Consider the following 19,767-nt stretch of genomic DNA (forward strand, 5'->3'; position numbering starts at 1 on the left):
TTTCACACTTCCTGATGCTTTCACATTTTTGTTCAGTTTCATCTCATCTGTGATAGTGATGGTAAAATAGTACAATTATTTTCAAAACTAAATGTATATTTTTACATTATTACTTTAATTTTATTCTGTTTAAATCCCGTTTTAACACTGTTTTTATCTGAGATAATTAAGTATACGTTTTGTGTGGTCTAATTTACAATATCTGTATTACTGCCTCCAGCACAATGTAATGTGAGAACCACATTAATTTGTTTTGAAAAAATCCAGACCTTGGGGTAGAAAGAGAATAGGTTAAGTTGTGGGGTGGGTAAAAGCACTTGGAAATGCAGCATGGGCACCATGTGTATATATTTAGTCAGTGGTAGAATCTGAACCTTATCTTGGCAAAGCATGATTATCTCACAGATTTGTCTGTGGTGCACGTTTCTGTTTGCTTTGTTGCATTGTTTCAAGTTCTCTTACCTTTGAAAGAGGATGAGAACTTTGGAGCATGGCAACTTTTCCAGCAGTCTTGTTTGTATTTCTGAAGGGAGTACCAGCCCTAACATCAGGATTTCCATATCAAGTCTGGATTTGTCTTAGTTCTTTCTTTTTCTTGTTTGTGCTATTTATTTCCTGCACTTGTTCTAGGAAAATTTTAGGGCCTTGCTCTGGTGCAGATGTTCTAAATCAGATGCCTTTTTCTCCTTGTATAATTGGAAGTGATCAGAAACAGCGGAATTGTACAAGTGCTTGCAGAAAAGACACGCATCCTCTCATCCTGTCCTAGTAAGCAAAATCTTCTGCGTCACAGTGCAAGTTGTTGAATGTTCCTAAAGGCCTTTCTAATAGAAGTTTCCTGTTTATTGGGCAGTTTGCTGCAGTTAGTTCTGTATGTGTTCCTGTTTCATACTATTAAGTTGCGAATTAACATCTAAATTGTAAGTGTTGCTTGGTGAATTGTCCAAGATAATGAGAACCAATACCAGATACTGAAGTTAACCTTACATTTTAATAAATGCCTCAGGATAACGTGCTTAATATCTCTGTATACTTTTCTGCCTAAGTTCTCCCAGCCACTTGAGTGCAAAAACTCCAGATCATCCCCAGCACCAGCTACCAAAACCTCTTGCTGTTATATTTTTACATGAAATGAGTATCTCAAGCAGAGTTGAAATACAGGAGCAGAATCAGATCCAGGTGTTCTTTTTTCTGCTGCCTGAGGTGACCATGTAGGACACCAGCGTGGCAAATGCACAATCATGTTCTTCACGCTCTACTTAATGGTTTAACCTTCAAAAATAAAAAAAAGTGGATATAAAAGAAAAAAAAAAGGAAAGTGAATGTAGTATGCCACTTGAAAGTAACTATAGATTCTGCAAAGACTAGAGATACTGGAGGAGGACAAGGAGAGCTGTGAAAGGAAGGTAGCGGTGGGCATAGTACAGAGTAATTCTGGGATCTGCTGCCTTCCTTGTCATTTAAGCTGAGTGCACTGCAGGGTTTAGCAGATGTTTGCTTTTAATAACAGCTTATGTTGAACTAGGCACTGTCATGAAATTCTTGAAAAAGTTCCTACTTGTACATTAGACTTTTCTTCCTTAATTAGCACTGAACACAAGAAAAAAAAAAATCTGTTAAAGAGGAGCTTGTAAATTATTACGTGTCCTCACTGGGATGATGCCCAGGACTAAAATGTTTTCCTCTGTATCTTTGCTTTGCCTGAGGCATTTGTGATTGCTTCAGCACTTGGAGCAGCCAGGGAAATAGGAGCATGCGTGCATGCGTGTTGGGTGGCAAAGGGAGGGATAGGCTGCTAGAAGAATGCCAAAGCATTGAATGCTTTCACTGCTGATGAGGAAAACATTTGGCCTTGGGTAAGAATATTTCAGACAAATCTTGGAATATGTCCAGATCACAACCACCATATTCATGCTATCTCTATAACCACCTAAAAACCAAAAACCAAAAAAACCACAAACCAACCCCCCAAAATCAAAAGAAACCCACATCATTTGACTTCATGGTGAAGAGAGAGTGGAAGAGCTAAGCAGCTTGCTGGGGGAAGTAGGGAGCATCTATCAGTTTGCAATGTACAGTACCAGATGGACATGTGCTATGCGTTTGGGCTGTGGTGATGGGTATGTCAAGTTTTGTCTTTCTGTTGTGCATGTTGAGATGGAAGAAGGGAAAGCATCCATCACTGAAGAAGAACAATCTAAGCCAAAAAAAAATAAGGCAGAATAAGAAAGCACCATAGATTAAAAACTCTTGTTAATTCTCTCTCTTATTCTTATATCATAAATGATTCCTGTACATTTGGGCTGGGAACCCAAATTGTCTGAGGCTTGACATATTGTCCCCTCTGCCTCCCTGTCTTGTTTAAGAACTTTCCCCTCATTTGGAAGAACAGAGTACAGATCTATTTTTTTCCTGATACATCACAATTAAAATTAATAGACTCACCCAGGATTTAATATGGTCTTCTGTCTCTAAAATGTAGTGGATATGATTTCTTTAAATAATTTTTGAGCATTTAGACTAAGAAAGTGGATAAGCCAGCTTGTGGAATAAACCAACATGTGTGAAAACTGGCACAGTTGTTAAAACACTGTACATTGTAATGGCATTTTGTTGGGGTATTATTACTTCAGCTGCACAATTATGGGAGCCTGCTGCATATTAGCAGACGCTTTCCTCATAACCTCAAGCTATATGCGCTGAGTTATTTTCCTCTTCAGACTATCATCTTGGATTCTCTCAGACTACATATCATTTCTTTTTTTTCCTCTATACCAGTGCATGCTGTAGGCAATAGTGAGTGTAATACTTTCTGCATTGTTAGGCAATGAGCATTATCAGCAGCTGCAATATTCAGGATTAGTCTTTTCGTTATTATTTGGCATCTGCAGTACCTACATGAATCTGTTCAGTCCTGTTTCTCCAGAAGGCAGCTGGGCTCTCTGACTGAGAGAATGCAGCCATAAAGCTTTCCTGAAATTGTCACTATACTCAGGAGTTCACTCTTAATTGGAACTGCAGTTTTCACAGTGCAGTTCACTGAGGTATATAAAAGTGTGCATTTTGTTTAAAGAAACAGAGATATGTTAAACATCTTCACATTTTATAATGGTGAAATGGGGACAGAGCAAGGTTCTCAAAACTGCACCACAAATCAATTGCTGAGCCAGATATATAACCCAGGTCTTATAACCCCAAGCTTCATCCTTGGTCTGCTAGCAAGCAGATGTCTCTGAATTAAGTATGCTACAGAAAATACATCGGCTGGTATCCTGCAGTACAGAAAATTTATTTCAGAATAGTAAATAAAACCCAGAGTTTTCCTGAGGTTTGTGGACTTTTTTTCTCCAGAAGTTGTCTGTCATCTAAGCTTCACTTGAATTTTTTAAAACTAGATTGAAAAGGTTCACTGGCTTTTCACAGAATCACAGAATAGTTAGGGTTGGAAGGGTCCTCTGGAGATCATCTAGTCCAATCGACCTGCTAAAGCAGGTTCACATAGAGTAGGTTGCACAGGAATGTGTCCAGGCAGGTCTTGAATGTCTCCAGAGGAGGAGACTCCACAGCCTCTCTGGGCAGCCTATTCCAGTGCTCTGGCACCCTCAAAGTAAAGAAGTTTTTCCTCATATTCAGATGGAACCTCCTGTGCTTCAGTCTGTGCCCATTGTTCCTCATCCTATCGTTGGGTACCACTGAAAGGAGCCTGGTCCCATCCTCTTGACGTCCACCCTTGAGATATTTATAAATATTGATGAGATTCCCCTCTCAGCCTTCTCTTCTCCAGGCTGAACAGATGCAGCTCTCAGTCTTTCCTCATAAGAAAGGTGCTCCAGATCCCTAATCACCTTTGTAGCCCACCACTGGACTCCCTCCAGTAATTCCTTTTCCTTCTTAAGCTCGGCAGCCCAGAACTGGACACAATATTCCAGATGCAGTCTCACCAGGGCAGAGGGGGAGGAGAACCTCCCTTGACTGGCTGGTCACACTCTTCTTAATGTACCCCAGGATACCATTGGCCTTCTTGGCCACAAGGGCCCATTGTTGACTTATGGCCAACCTGTTGTCAACCAGAACTCCCAAGTCCTTCTCTGCAGTGCTGCTTTCCAACAGGTCTACCTCTAACCTGTACTGATGCCTGGGGTTATTCCTCTTCAGGTGCAGGACGCCGTACTTGCCCTTGTCAGACTTCATTAGGTTCTTCTCTGCCTAGTCCTCCAGCCTGTCCAGGTCTCGCTGAATGGCAGCACAGGCTTCTGGTGTGTCGGTCCTTCCTCCCAGTTTGATATCATCAGCAAACTTGCTGAGGGTGCACTCAGTCTCTTCATCCAGGTCGTTGATGAACAGGTTGAACAGGACTGGACCTAATTCTGACTCCTGGGAAACCCCACTAACTACAGGCCTCTGAACTATTGATCACAACCCTCTGAGCTCTGCCATCCAGCCAGTTTGTGATCCATCTCACCGTGCATTCATCCAGCCCACACTTCTTGAGCTTGCCTGTGAGGAGGTTGTGAGGGATGGTGTCAAAAGCCTTGCTGAAGTTGAGATAGACAATGTCCGCTGTTCTTCCCTCGTCTATCCAACCAGCCATACCATCATAGAAGGCTATCAGGTTGGACAAACATCATTTCCCTTTTGTGAACCCATGCTGACTACTCCTGATAACCTCTTGTCCACACGCTTGGAGATGACGTCCAGAATGAACTGTTCCATCACCTTTCCAGGGATGGAGGTGAGGCTGACTGGCCTGTAGTTTCCTGGGTTGTCCTTCTTGTCCTTTTTGAAGGCTGGAGTGATGTTGGCTTTCCTCCAGTCTCAGGCACCTCTCCTGGTCTCCTAGACCTTTCAAAGATGATGGAGAGTGGTTTAGCAATAACATTTGCCAACTCTTTCAGCACTTGTGGGTGCATCCCATCGGGGCCCATGGATTTGTGGATGTCTACTTTGTGTAGATGATCTCTAACCTGTTCTTCCTCAACCAAGGGAAAGTCTTCCTTTTGCCCAACTTTCTATTCTGTCTCTAGGGTCTGGGATACTTGAGGGCCAGTTTTAGCCGTAAAGACAGAAGCGAAGAAGGCATTCAGTAACTCTGCCTTCTCTGTATCATCCATCGCCAGGGCACCCTCCTTATTCAGCAGCGGACCTACATTTTCCCTAACCTTCCTTTTGCTGCTGAAATGATGATTTTGCTTGGGATTTCTTTTCTATGATACCCATAGTTTTGGTTTTACCTTTCTTAGCTTACTTGCACTCTTTGGAAAATAAAGTAGCCATATACCGGTTAATGAAAGAAAGGGAGCAACCATTTATTGTCATATAGACTAAGTGCATAGATTACAGGGTATTCTGTTTTGCTTGTGTTTCCTAAATTGACACAGATATTGAACAACTTATATGGTGATGAATGAGATTTAAGATTTATATGCTAAAATCAGTTTTGAGTGTGCAACTCAAATTTGAGAATCATAACATGAAATCAGTTCGCAGAATTCCAGAAGAATAATGCTTTATTCAATGGACAGTTGCTCTTATCAGAGTGGATGGAGTCACGTCAACACTATTTTTCTTATAGGTGAAAATTGTAGAAGAGATAGGAGCAGTACAGTGTTGTATTTTGGGGAAGAAAGGAGATTTCTTAGGCTGATCGTTGCATGGTATATACTTCCTGCAATATTTAAAAAAACCTCCAAAAACATGCTCCCTCCCCACTCCAAACAAACAGACAAACAAAACCCAAAACAACATGACACATCTATTGAGTTTCATCTTAGGGACACACAAAAATGCTAGAAACATTGATATTTATCTAAGTCTTGTAGACATGCACACAAATCTTGTGTAAGTTATGCTACAGAGTTTAATAAGTCTCTTCATTGACTTTCATTATGAAGTTGATTTCTCTGGTCATGGAACTCTCACCCACTTGTGTTGTCAGTACTAACACAACTTGGCTGAATGGTGTTATTCTTGTCAGTATGCTAGACCTAGAAAAGACTGTCTGGATTATCAATCCAATGAATTTAACGTTCAGGAAAGCATGTTAGTATTTGGTGATATGTAGACAGTGAATATCAGTGGCAACAGAGCACTTGAAATGTCCTATAGGCTTCAGTCAAGTACAGAAAAGCACAAGGATAAATGATGTCACACTCAAGCATAAATAATTTCAGAAGAAGTTTTGCTGTCAAACTGAAGGAGATCAGAGTTCTATCAGAACTGATTTATTTTAAATAAAAATACTCAGATGTGTAATTTGCAGAAAGTTGGATAAAGGCCATACTTTCCCTACTCTTTGAAGTCTTCATGAAAAACATGACTTTAGTGGGAGCAAGACCACAATAATTTCTCTTTTTTTACAGTTCTCCATCTCTACCATTTCAAACTGTGTAATACTGTTCATTCTGTCAGAGGTCTTAATAATGCATTATACTTTAAAAATCAGTATTTTGGGAATCATGGCCATTTTTGGCAAGAACTAAGTGCTGCACTTGGACTATAAATCTGTGGTGGTTAGTTAAAAGGTTAAATTTACACTAACGTGTCTTGTCACTTTGACCTAGATGGGGTTAAAGCAAGTAAGCGGGGCAAGTTCAGTGGCTTTTCATGAACTATTATTAGTCAAATCCCTGCAAAACAACATAAACGTTATGTCATTCTGTTTTATAATTTTCAGCTAAAGAACTCCATCTGACTGGTGATTTCACATATTCTGACCTATGCTTTCCTGTCAGCAATACATTTCCTGTCCTGGCATTCCAGCCTTCACATTTATTCTTATTTTGGCCTAGTGAAGAGTAAAGTGATACTGTAAATAGAGTTAAAGTTGTGGGTAATTCATTAATCTAATTTTCTTTGTAAAGACCCTCCCTTTCAGAAGAAACTGGAAACAAAAGATACCGTGGCCAGTAAGATAGCTATCAATATGCACAATATGACCAAAGCTCATATTCCTGAGTGTTGGCATGTGTTACAGCAATTACAATGAATCTGCTTCATGGGACTCTTTCTTCTTTTCTCCAATGATGATCTTTATATGGGCTGTGAATGTTTTTTTTTTGTTCTGATTATGTTGGTTTTACCATGCTTATGAAGTAAGCCTGACAAACTCTGGATGAGTCAGATCTCTTGCTAACGTTATTTGTGCATGAGTGTGTGTGTATGTGTCTGTGGATGTCCACGGTTCCTTGTGGCTTGGAGCTTGTGTTCAGCAAGGCAAGAACAATGCAGGAGCTTAAGGGAGTCATGGTACTGCTCCTGTTTTTCCAGGTGTTATTTCTGAGTTGAACCAGAAGACATATCTTTGAAGACCTGGACATTTCCCAGCCCTACAAGTGAAAGGAATACAGGAATGGATGTAGCTCTCCATACATTGACCTTTTGCTCTGCAGCATGTCTGCCTGTTTGAGATGTGTTTGTGTGGGCTAGTTCTGTGGTCTCGAACAGTGGTGGCCAGAACATGCTCAAGGATGTTACTGTTTTTTCTCTTGTTCTGTTTTTTTCCCCTAAGAATTCCTACATTTATTTTGGTTTGGTTTTACTTTACTCAATATTGTGATTTGAAAGGCAAATAAACAAAATGCAGCTTTATAAGAAGAGTATTTCTATTTCTTTCATGTTCCTTATGCCTAGATTTAGCGTAATCATTGCCTTCTTTCCACATCCATTCTCTAGTCCAGTAAATAAGCTGGATTTAATGAGATCTCTTTCCTTATGTGAGGACCTCTTCAGCATGAAAAGAGATAAATAGTAATATTAGCTAGCATACATTATAAGAAGAAATGTTAGCTTTTGTAGAAGGAGCCCAAGGTTGTATACAGCAGCTGTTCTAACCATTCATCCTTGATTCACCGCTGAAAGTGGGATATATTTGCATAATGCAGGCGTTTTTTGGAGAGAGGGAAAAGGAGGGAGGATATTTGTATATTTTTTGTTTTATTATTATTTTTCCTCCCTCCCTCTCAACTTTGGTACGCTTTCAGTTTTGACATGTTTTTCTCTCCTGCTGCCAGATAGAAACAAAAGCAAATAATTTTGTGTAGACACCGAGGGCACTGAGGTGAGGAGAAACCCCATCTCCCTGGTGCTCCTCGCAATCCTACTTCAGCCCCATCAACATCAGCAAAGTCACTTGGAGCAGCTTGTCTAACTCAAATTGTGGAGTGGAGCAGGTATGTTCTTGTCTCTTTTAGCGTCCTTTTTTGCCGTGCTAGGTGAGCGATGGTTACCATAAGGTATTGTATGGAAATCCTGGGTGCCCGGGCAAGCTCCCAGTTGCCTGGGTGAGGCGAGGTTGTTGCTGCGGCAGCTGCCCCAGTAGTGCCGTGCGGCTACAGCAGAAGCGGGAAGTCTCAGCTTGCAGACCAGATGCGGCGTCTAGACGTGCTATGATTATTTCTCTGCTCAGTTCAGTGTGTAGCTAAATATCTTTCCAAATCTACTAGACAGATGTGAGAGCGGTGCCCGTATCTGTATGACGGCAAAGGCTGCTAACTGCGTGTGCGCTCTCCTCCATGCCCGCCCCAGATTTAATCATATCTCTTGGTCGTACCGATGACTTCAGTACCGTATTCTAAACAAGAGTGGAAAACAGCACTCCTATGTGTTCATTATTAAGTCTAGTGAAGGTTTATGGAAAACTTCTACTAGTATACACCTACCTGTATTTTTATCCATTTTCAGAATGTTTTTTCCTTGTTCTTTTCAATTAACGTGCTTCTGGGCAAATAAAATGTACGATGGCTGAATTCCTATTTTGTGTGCCTGTGTTTGTCACTGAGAGTTGGGAAAAACAGCTATTTGAAAAGTGAGTTTGGCTCCTGTTTTGCCTTGTCATTTTGAAAGAAAAAGGTAGGAAACAGAGGCAGGGAGCACAGCTACTGCAGCCTTTTTGCTTTAGCAATTGATGCTAAACCAAAGCAAAAGTAAAATAAAACATGGTTGTATACCCCCAAATAAAAACAAAAAACAAAACCACAAACAAACAAAACCCAAAAAAACAAAACAAACAAACCACCACCACAACAATAAAAACCTGATGTGTTTTTTGCAATCAGTCTTCTAATTTTGGTGCTTTAATTTACAATTTCTGTAAGATTGGTTTGGTGTGAGTTGTGTAGGCTGAGTTAGTCTAACTTTAGCCTGACTAAATGAATACTCAGGCTAATTTCTGGTGTTACCCTACTGTATTGTGCCTGATGAGGGTGCTGCCACAGTCATAGGAACAGCAGGGTTGCCGTATTAAGAGGTATAAGGGAAACAAGACATGACTGTGCATTCAGACTCTGCCTTCCAGTTTTGCCTAGGTAATTCTTAAGCTTAGAATAAAAATAAACTTGCTGAAACTTTTATTTAGCTAGAATAAAATCTGAGGTGTTCATGTAGAAATAGGAATTGTGAAATGACTGGTGAGGGGACAGTAGGCAGGTTCAAGTGCACACAGAAAGCACTCTACTGTCAGGTTTGTTTAGAAAAATTGAGGTATACAGCCTTCTTTGTAATGTTTCAAAGCATAATAATTCAGCTGCTCATTCCGGTGTAGTGAGTGCATGCATAAATCACTAGCACACTGCATCTTGGAGATGGGATGCTTGTAGTTGTCCATGGAACTTGCTGCATGGTAACCGTTATAATTAATTATTTGACAGACTGAATATCTCAGAGTACTTTGTCATCAATGTGCATGGGTGGCGGGTCGTTGAGCTGAGGTGTTCAAGTATTCTCTGGTACCTAGTGAAATAAAAAGCAGAACTTGGTCCTTTTGCAAGATTCAAATTTGTCCTTGCCTTTTTGAAAAGTGAGAGGCAAAGAAAAGTAGATGCAATATCTTCTCAACAATATAAGCTTCACTTATGACCTTGGACTTGAAATTCAAAGTGACTTTCCATCCTTTAGCTTCAGTTAATCCTTATGCCACAGAGAACACTATCTAAATCTGCTCTTGAGAAATTCTACAGTAGAGTTAGGCATTGCTGAATTTCATGGAAGGGTGTGTATATGTGCACATATGATAGGAATTCTTAGTTTGGAAGAAAATACGTGAATTATAAAAATCTGAAGTATTTGGTGGTAGGGGGCAAGGGGTTAATGAGAAATTTTGCCATGGTGCATGTAAATCTGAATCTTTGCTGTCTAACCTGGAGAGTTCTTCTTGCTCGTGTGATGTTTCCTTGCTATAAAATGTTTTTATGGAGTACCGCTTATGCATTCGGCAGATTTCCTGAGACTTTCATGAATCAGAAAAGCACCGGAAAAAAATCACAAACACTTCCAGACATCTAGTACAGTCATTTTATATAAGTGAGCAAACAAAGTGGAACAATGACTCCTTTTTGCCTCATGCCTCTGATAAGGTTCAAGGGTGAACTGTTGATAGCTAATGTATTTGTTCTGTGCTGTAGATGTTCTTAATCGAAGAAAGAAATGCTTAAATTGGATGGACTATTATTGCTTTTTACTTCTGAAGTGAAGTACCTTTTTGTTGAGGTGTTGAGAGCAGGAAACTTCCATGTGATTCCCATCTTGCTGTTTCAAGTAAAGGTACCTCTTGATTGATTAGCAATAACTTCTTTGTTTCAATAAAGAAAAAAAGCAAGAAAATTTTTTGAATGATTATATGGTCTTTGTCATCCCTATAAAAGGGTTAACATCTTGAAGTCTTCTTAATGATGCATCTCTTTTTCTTGTATTGTTTTGGGACATTAGACAGTAACTGCGTTTTTCTCTTGAACTTTGTTTTATGAAGAGAATATGAAAGAATAGTAATGTTTTGCTAATGTGAATTTTGTCACAGATTTCACTTGGGGCCAGATTTCAGTCCACATTTTAGGCCTGTTTAATTTTAGTGGTGATTAGGGCACCCAGGGAGATTTTTACAGTGAGGATTTTTCTCAAATTCATATGTCCCATGGATTTTAGTAATTCTGTGACAAGTACTCTTCTTTTCTGATTCTCATCCCATGCTGCCAGTTATTTTAAAGAATGACCTTTTTTTTTTTTTTCTGCCTCTTTCTGTTTGGTTCTTGTTCACGCTGTGTAGTTCAATGCCTTACATTTCTAACTTATTGTCTTGAAAGACAGATGTTTTATGACTGCTACTGATGTCTGAGAATTGCTGATGAGCTGTGTCTTCAATACCTATTATTTCTCTTTTATGTTTCCTTATCTCTTAGGAGCCTACAAGGTAGACCCAGGACCCCACTGTGCTAGGCTCTGCATAAACGCTGAACAGAGGCAGTAGATGACTACAGAGGGATGGTGACTAAAAGGTAGGTAAGAGACTGTATTTCGTTCAGTAGATAGATGGTGATGCCATGGAGTGATTGTAAGGTGCTGTTTGGAAAAAGTCTTTTGAGATGGCTTTGTAGACCATTACAGGTATTTTGCCTTTCTCTCTTCCCTAAGCTAAGGAAATGGAAGAAATTTAAATGGGAGGAATGCAAGAAAAACTACCTGCAATTATCCTTTTTTTCTCCTCTCTTAAATGATGCTCAACTTCAAAAAGGGGATGTTTATTTAAGGAAAAACTGAAATGGCAACTGTAAGACTAACATGTTTGTAGGTGGCAGAGACACTATTTCAGGATGCTGTTTTGGAGGCTCCACACAAATGCTTACCATCAGTCTGAAAAAGACTTAGGAAAAGGAAGCCTGTATGGCTAAATTACAAGGTAGAGGATACTATTAAAAGCAAGACGTCATCTTAAAAAAGCTGTGGCTGCGTTTGAAGAAGTAAATAAGACCCAAGAATCCCTGTATCAGGCTAAACATAAAATTAATAAATGCTTTTTTTCAACCACACCAGTAGCAGGAAGCCAGTTGAAGAGTCTGTGGGGTCTGTGTACAATGACATTATGAAATGAATGATCTGAGATAAAGCCATGACAGAAAAGTAAATAATTCTTATATGTATTTGTTCACCACTGAAAAGCGTGGGGTGGTTCCCGTTTTGGAGCCCTTCTTATGGGAGGCTTATGAGATTGCCTTTCTCAGCTGGAAGCATTTGTAGGAGAGATTGTGGAATGAATTGCCTGTTCCCAATTTAGCGGATCCACATATAGTTTACCCATGTGTTTTTAGGAAGGGAAGAGTGATATAGGCCAGCTACAGACTGTGGAATGCAACCTTGTGCTTTAATGTCTCAGCAGTTGAGAACTTGAAGATGTCTAATTTTATGCCATGTTTTATAAAACATTTATATGGAGTCAGGGAGCCTAGAAAACAATAGGCCTGTTGTTTAAATCGAGTGAATTAATTAAAAAATTGGATTAGAGGCTGTTTTAGAAAGGACTTGGGATAAGTGTGATGGATATATCAAGAAAGAATTGATTTCTGTGTAGATGCCTGATGACGAGGAGATTTATAAATAGGTTAATATCAGCCTTCAACTACTTGAAGGGTGTTCACAAAGGTGATCAAACTAAGGTTCTCAGTACTGGTAAACTGTGTAACAGGGGGTTAGCATACACAGATTTAAATGTTCTGATTGTAGGAAACTTTTTTTCACTAGGAGGGTAGTGCAGCACTGGAAAAAGTTACTCAGGGTTGGTGGTTGTGGGTGGCATCTCTTCTGATGGAAGCTTTCAAGTCTTCGGCGGACAATGCTGCAGCTGACCTCACCTACTGTGGCTTTTATTGGTTGGTCAGGCTAGAGCTCCCTTCCAGCCAACGTTTTTGTGATTTGAAGTCAAGTCTTGATAAACTGCTGTGGTCCTTTGAAGGAGATAACCAGCATGTAGTAGAAAGAGATTTTGTGATGTGTTATTCTACTTAAATTTTGAAAAAGCACTATGTATTCAAAATCCTCTCAAAAAAACTTTTAAAGGAACTGAACAGGCACAGGTTAAGGGGGAGGATTGCCAGCTGTGTAAATAATTGGTTAAATGGTAAGAAACAAAACACCTGGAGAAAAATGTGTTGGAAATCACCAGTGGATTTCCACGGAGATCTCTGTGAGTGCCCAGGGGGACCTTCATAAGTGGCTTGGAACAGAAGTGTGCTGACCAGATTTGTTTCTGAAACTAAGTTATTCAGGGTAAAAAAAGGTAAAAGAAAAGGAGGCAGAATGAAAAACTGAAAAATAAGCTTATAAAACTAAGTGGCCATTAAAATGGTGGATAAAATTCAGGGTCAGTAATGGGAAAATATTTTGAGCTGGCCTGAGATCCTGGGACTAGAATCAGTAATGAAGAAATCAGCTCTATGCTTAGCAGTCAAAAAGCAAATTTATATCAGGAGCTGCTCTGAGAGACCTCAAAATATTATTAGGCCACTCTTTAAATCTGTGGTGTGTTTGTGTCTTAAATATGGTGTGCTGTTCAGGTGTCCTTATCTCAAAACAAGTGGAGTAGAACTGGAGAAGGTTGAGAGAAGGCCAACAAGAATGAACAAGAGCAGCAGGATGCAGCAGGCATCCGTGGAATATCTTCCATGCAAGAACAACTGGCTAGATGAGAGTCTCCAGACTGGAAAAGAGAAAGCAGCCAGATGCTGATGCTAGAGGTGTATAAAATCACAAGAGCTGTGAAGTCTGTGGATGGGAAACTAATACTCAATGCCATCTTATTTTTATATTAGAAGAGATACCACGTGAAACAGACAGGGAGCAGTTTCAAAGCTAGGAAAATAAGTTTTTCTTTGCATACTGTGCAAGACAGCTCTGAAATTCCTTGCCACGGGATGCTATGCATGCTACATGGGTATAAAGAACTGCTGAATGAAGTTTGAAAAGGAGGTGAAAAAAAAGGAGGGGAAAAAAAAAAGAGGTGACAAAAGTACTACCTGAAAGTAAAGAAGTTACTGAGCTGCAAATTGTAGAAAACCATGTGGTGTTTCGGGGGCAGTGGCAGAAAATATTTCTGTATGACTGCTCTGTTTTTCACTGTTCCCTTAGACATCTTCTCTTGGCTGCTCCTGGAGACTGGGTAGTTGGTCAGGCTGGATATTTAGTCTGAGCCAATTTGGTAATTCCATTTGGACTAAACATCCGGTCTGGCCAGCTTTGCAATTCTTATGTTCTTTGTCCAAATTTTTTTTTTTTGTTACTGTGTCCCTCTACAGTCTGTACTGCATGTCAGAGAGCAAGGAATTACCAAAACACCTTTTCTTACTACGTAAGTCCTAGTGACACCCACTTCCATGTACAGTAGACTTCAAAGGCAGAGACGAGCAAGATGAAAGGGCAAAGCCTTGAGTACAAAGAGGATGAGAAAAGAGTACTTTTGTGTCTGTGAATTAGCTTGAGAGGCAAAGTGTTTGAGTTATATTATGATGATGAAGGGGGCGATGCTAAAGTGACAGGGTTGCATAATGGTAGCAGTTGAAATGGCCAAAACAGATAAGGCTACTGGAAGAGTGGGAGTCATGGGAGAAGGTTAGTGGAAAATAGGTACATTGAACTGAAGGATTTGAATGGGAAGAGGTAAGCAAGGATGAGAAACTACTGAAGAAAGTTCTTAAGAATTAACAGGATTTTAGGAGGTTAGAGAGAAGCAGATACTGGGAATGAAAGAAGCAGCATCTTTGGTTTTCAGTCAGTGATTTATGGACCCGAGATGGATCCATGCAAGTATGAAAGAGTGTTCAAATTTCCTATACCAGTATGTGTACTTCCTCTGGGAAGTTTTCCAAGGGGGCTTGAAATCAAAAAACATGGGAGGGGAGAACAAAGTTTTTTCATTAGATTAGAGAGGGTAGTTGCTCTTGGTAAAAATGAATTTTGTTAAAAGAGTAGCAAAAATGAGACTAAACCAGTTGAAATGGAGACTGAAAGGATTTCTAAATAACATGGTTGAAATTTGCAAAAAGACGACATGAATATTTCAAATAGCTATGTACAGAGTTCTGAGGAAAGAGTATTTTCTTGCAGGAAGAGGGGATACAAGGGTGTTGTTTCAGATAAATGTAGAGGAATTGCAGAATAAGAGCAGTTACAAGGGAAAAAAGAAGAGGAATACAACATAGATCATTAGCGATTAAAGGTATAGCTTAGGTCAGCCATTTCTCTACCCATCTAATTCTTCCAGCTTATCCATCTGTGAAGGACAGTTCTTCCTCATGGCTATTCTAACTTTTCTGGTGTCTTCCTTGAACTGTGTGTGGAGTGGTGGGAGGTTTCCCTTTGTGCCAGGCTGGGGGAATTTTAACCAATGAAGCATAACAATGAAAGGCTTGTTAGTGGTAGTTGTTGGTCTTTGTCAAAAGGAACCTGCTTCAAAACAGCAATAGCAATTTTGGAGTGGAATGAAGGAGCTTCATTCTCTTTCAGAATCTCTGTGTCCGGTATGTAAAAAAGTGGGACCACTGAGCTGCAGACAGCTTTGTACTGAAGTGATGAATTGTGCGGTACTTGACTCTGCATATGAGGTGAAGGAGATCAGAGAGGGATGGATGAGGTCATTATGTCTAATGGAAAGACCCTTTGTTTCTTGCTACAGAGAATGAGACTCTTCCCATTAAAGTCTGTTGTTAAATCTGTGAGATTAATGGCATCTAGAAGCAGGGATTTAACACATGGTGTGCCACTAAATGGTCTTTGATTTATAATTACAATCTCTTCTCTTTTTATTTGTTTTTTCCTTTGGCTTTAAAGTCTGGTTAGGAATAATGTTCAGTGTGCCCCACACCGGCACAACTGTCCTCCCCCAGGTCACAATTCTTGCAATAGATATGCTGCCTTTAAGTATTCCAGATATCTTTCAATTGCCCGAAGTCTCGTGGGTTGCTTTCTCGTGTCTTGATCATTGAAAATGTCAAAAGAATTGGTAGAAAAGGGCACTGTTTTGAGGCCCTGTGAGTTGTCCCTATTGATTCAGGTTATGGTTTTTTTTTGTCCTTGTGACACAGATATTTTTACTTGCAATGTGTGCGTTAATATAGTATGTATAATCTATTTGCTCTGGAGGCCATTTCTGCAAGGCCACTGCAAGCAGGTTGGATTATTTTTCACTCAGCTTCAGGTTGCATCTTAATAAAATATGGTGGAATCCAGTCCTGGAAAACATGCAAGATTGACAGCCCTTGAAATTGAAATCCCTGTTTATCCATGGACTATATAGCACAGCCTAGCTAGAGCAAATTCTATGTCTTGGCAGTGCGACTCATGATTAACCTGCTGAGATGACCTCTTCTTCAGTTATTTATTATTTACAGAGCACTGAAGTTTGGCAAAGGCTTTGCACAGTGACAGTGTCATGTTTCAGTTTGTGTTTTCAATATTTTTCCATATGTTGTATTTCTTGCAGTATAAATATAGGTTTGTAACTTTAAAAATCAGAGAACTTTGGGCTCTGCTTTGGGTTTCCCATGTAAGAAATGTGTTTGCTTATAGTTATATTATTAGTTGTAGAAATTGATAGGGCTGTAGTGATTTAACCAATACATGATAAAACTTGATCTTTTGTATTCCAAAAGTTAACAATTTAAAAACCTGACTGCATCATGGTGACTTTAGAAGTACAGATTTTCTGCTGGATCACTCTGTGGCTGTCCCATCAACATCATGGTGAAGTGCTATGTAATGGAGGAGAAAGTTGGCCACGTATGAAAGGATGGAGGGAACCTGTTGTTGTACCCAGTTTTGGGACTCTTCAGTAGCATGCAAGTCCCATCCTCTCTCTGGGATGACACATGCTGTGGTAGAGCATAGCAAGCACACCATGCTAGAAAGTTTGTTCTTACTTTTTAATAAGTTAAGTATCATTCACACTTTAAATCTGTCTTCTTGAGTTATGTATTTCCTAATGCTGCCATAAATTTCCAATTTTTACTTGGCCAGATGCACACAATATCAACAAGTTTCTTGGGTTTTTTTTGTGGCGTTTGTATCCAGTCTCTTTTCCTTTTTGCCCCTTTCTAGGTCAAATTCTGCATTTCTTTATTACACAAGGCTTCAAGTGGAAAGACTTTGCATCCTCAGCATTTTTCTTTCTTGATTCCAACAATTCCATTCCATAGATCCTTCTAATAACTATGATGCTTGTATCTCATTGCACAAATGCTATGTAAACCAATGCTTTTCTGCTCTAACTTAATCATTTTTCAATACCACACCTACAGCCAAAGAGTAGGTTTTAGTTGGTTGGACTTTTCTTTGGAAGACATTTTATTTTACTTCTGTTTTTCCTAATGTCATGGACAGAGGCCATTTATGAGGGTTTTGTGGTTTTTTTTTTTTTTTTTTAATAGCCATTTTCCTTGGTATTCCTTCTAGAGGTTTATGTTTGAACTGTTTTTCTGGAAGTAGATTTAACAACACATCTTTCTGTATTAATATGCAAATTACGTCAAAGCAGAGACTTGGTAAATAAACGAGAAGGAATTTAACTGCAAAGGGATTACAGAAGAGCAGTAGAGGTGGAGATTGTGGGAAATAAGAGCATACTTAGTACCACTGACAGACTGAGAAAATAAATAAAAACAAATAGAAGAAAGGAAAGGTAGTGTTCTAGTGTTTTATTTGTGTTTAAATTAATACCCTCTCCTGCTGGTCAAAGAGGGTTTTGGTTACCTCAGAAAGGAGAGGCATTGAGCTCTACAGTGACTGGAAAGCTAAGGGCAGATGTGTCAATATGCCTCGATTTGTAGGGGGGCTATTACATTCCCTTACTCCACCGTTCCGTAGGGAATAGTGGAAGGCAGTGTTCATGCAGAGGAGAGCTGGTCACCTGTCTTGGGACACATCATGAAGGAGTGGGCTATTCTAAAACCATTTGCAGCATCCTGAATACAACTTCCTAGCTTTCTTATTTACTTAGCATGTGGTATGTGGTGTGACTCTGCCATGTAACCTACATGATGGGCATTGAGTGGTCTTGTCATTACCTGCCAAGGCTCCGTGATGAAAAAAGAGATAAGAACCAGCACAAGTCTCAGTAGAAGCCTCATTTGTCAGTTGGAAGATGCTTCTAAAGGATCTGGTGAAGCAGCACTTAAAAGACTAAGGGGCAGGCCAGCAAAGTGAAGTGGAGGATATACTGGTCTACCTGGGGAAATGCTTTTGCTTATTGTTGTCTAAGTGGGCATGTGGTCCTTCAAGCAAAGTATATACCATTCAACCGTGGCATGTCAGTGTGTTGGTGCTGTGGTTATTTGCTCATCACAGGAAAGGAATCTCTCATGTATTCATTTGGGTTTTTTTGAGGAATGCAATGTGTGAGGGTCTTAAGAAGTACAGAAAGTGGTGCAAAAAGATGTACAGACCATACTATAAGGCTTTTGCATATGGATCTTGGTGGTCTGAGGCAACACTAGCTAAGGATGTTCTGACTGCAGGTTGTCCTGCTTTGCTTGGTGGTGTGCTGGAGAGCTGGCACAGTGGGGACGGAGGTTTTCCATAAAATATTGCTGTGACACTGGTGAGTGTATTGTGTGGCAAAAAATGTAGGGATGATCAGGAAGTTCCTCTTGAAGCACCTGTGGGGGTACTAGAAAATTTGAATGCAAGCAAAACAGCCTAAGAAAGCTGAAACAGTGCCTTTATTTTTAGAAAAATCTAAGGGAACACATAATTGTCCTATACATTTCTATTTATGAGCTCAAGGTGACTTTGACACTTTTGGAATCTTAGATTCCTCAAAAGGAGGAGTCTAACATATGTTTCCATGTATGTAATCTGTGCATACATAGTGTTTGCTTATAAGATTCCAAAGCACTAAATGAAAAATGACTCTACAAAGCTACAGAAGTCTAAAGTGATTTCGGATATGATAGAGACATCAGTGACACTTCATGTAATTTAGTCTTTGACTGATGGAAACTGTCAGCTACTGAGAAGCCATTGGGAAAGATGTCATCAAACAAATTGGATTTCACAACATTGTTAGTTTGTGAAATAACCTTGCAGAATAGATTTTTTCCTGAAAGGTCTTAAATGGAAATAATTAAAAAGAGCATTATCATTAACAATTAGATAAAACATGGAAATGTAAGTTAAAATAACTTTTAAAGAGAATATTTCAGATGTGGGAAAACAGTGTATTTCTTTTATTGAGACACAAATACACAAAGCATCACAATGTATGCTCTAAAGGAAACCCACAAGAGGCTTCTGTGTATTGAAACAAATATGTCAAGAGCCATTCCTCATTTAACCTTAGATTATTTGACATCTCCTTATTCATTGTTTGACAGCTTCATTGGGTGCATTCCACTAGACAGTATATTTCTGTTGTGTCAAGTTTTACTACTTATAAACAGACTTAAAAACAGAACTTATTTTTTTAACAACAATGTTGGCAGAAGAAAATACAACTATGATTTTTTTTTTTTTTTTCCTATCATACCATATCTTAGGATCTAGCAAAAAGTAAGCAAGGTTATATTGACAGGAAGTTCAGTTACATGCAGGGGTGTTTCTCATATGTGTGAAACCTTTGGATGTGAAACCCTGAGGTTTTAAGTATAAGCATTGTATTAATTTTGGACTTTGGCTTTTGTTTTCAAAGACTTTGATAGACTAGACATTTTAGCTTTAGAATGGTCTTTAAAAATCTTTGTATCTTCCATTATTTTTAATTTTACCTGGTTAATTTCAGGAAAGAATATTTTAACTTAATCTTTCACAGAAGGTGTAAAATATCTGTATCTGGATTCAGGATTTAGAGGAAAACTAAAGAAAGGTAGATGAACTGTCAGAAAGATCCGACAGAAGCTATGATTTTCCGTTAAGACTTCTTATTCCAGGATTCTGATAGCTTTGTCAGCATTTCCTGTGTTTCTGATGGACACCTTTAAAAGCTGGCATGGTTAGCCACACATTTAATGTTCTTAATTA

The 19,767-nt window shown here is 39.3% G+C and overlaps 1 protein-coding gene across 8 annotated transcripts in view; it reads left to right on the forward strand.

The window, feature by feature from the left end:
* The window catches only part of SEMA5A (semaphorin 5A), a 330,124-nt gene that overhangs the window by 73,240 nt on the left and 237,117 nt on the right, over positions 1-19,767 (forward strand). For 6 of the 8 annotated variants that reach the window (XM_065628511.1, XM_065628519.1, XM_065628513.1 and 3 more), the window contains exon 2: positions 11,169-11,264. The exons of 1 other annotated variant lie outside the window; for it this stretch is intronic. The gene's annotated coding sequence lies outside the window, so the exon portion shown is untranslated. Of the gene's footprint in view, positions 1-11,168; positions 11,269-19,767 lie in introns of all 8 variants that reach the window. One more of the 8 variants, XM_065628512.1, reaches the window with a different exon arrangement.

Source organism: Caloenas nicobarica, chromosome 2 (genome assembly GCF_036013445.1).
Source record: "Caloenas nicobarica isolate bCalNic1 chromosome 2, bCalNic1.hap1, whole genome shotgun sequence".
In the NCBI taxonomy this organism is placed as follows: Eukaryota; Metazoa; Chordata; class Aves; order Columbiformes; family Columbidae; genus Caloenas; species Caloenas nicobarica.